Source organism: Myotis davidii, unplaced genomic scaffold (assembly GCF_000327345.1).
Source record: "Myotis davidii unplaced genomic scaffold, ASM32734v1 scaffold2100, whole genome shotgun sequence".
Taxonomy (NCBI): Eukaryota; Metazoa; Chordata; class Mammalia; order Chiroptera; family Vespertilionidae; genus Myotis; species Myotis davidii.
The window spans coordinates 851,944-852,288 of NW_006292458.1; positions in this window are offsets into that span (position 1 = coordinate 851,944).

The following is a 345-nucleotide window of genomic DNA, read 5'->3' on the forward strand; positions in this document are numbered from 1 at the left end:
AAGCCCAGCTGGTTAATGTCTGGCCTGGAGCTCCTGGGAGCGTGGGGATGAGAGCAGAGGGTGGGAATCTGCCTGGGGATTGACACTTAACTGGCTAAAGAATGCAGAGGAATCTGGGGCCCAGACTCCTGGTCTGCGGGAGGAGGGGGCTGGGGGTCCCCACTCCTGGGTCCGAGGGAGGAGGGGCTGGGGGTCTGGACTCCTGGGTCTGAGGGAGGAGGGGCTGGGGGCCTGGGCTCCTGGGTCTGAGGGAGGAGGGGCTGGGGGTTTGGACCCCTGGGTCCGAGGGAGGAGGGGCTGGGGGCCTGGACCCCTGGGTCTGAGGGAGGAGGGCCTGGGGGCACG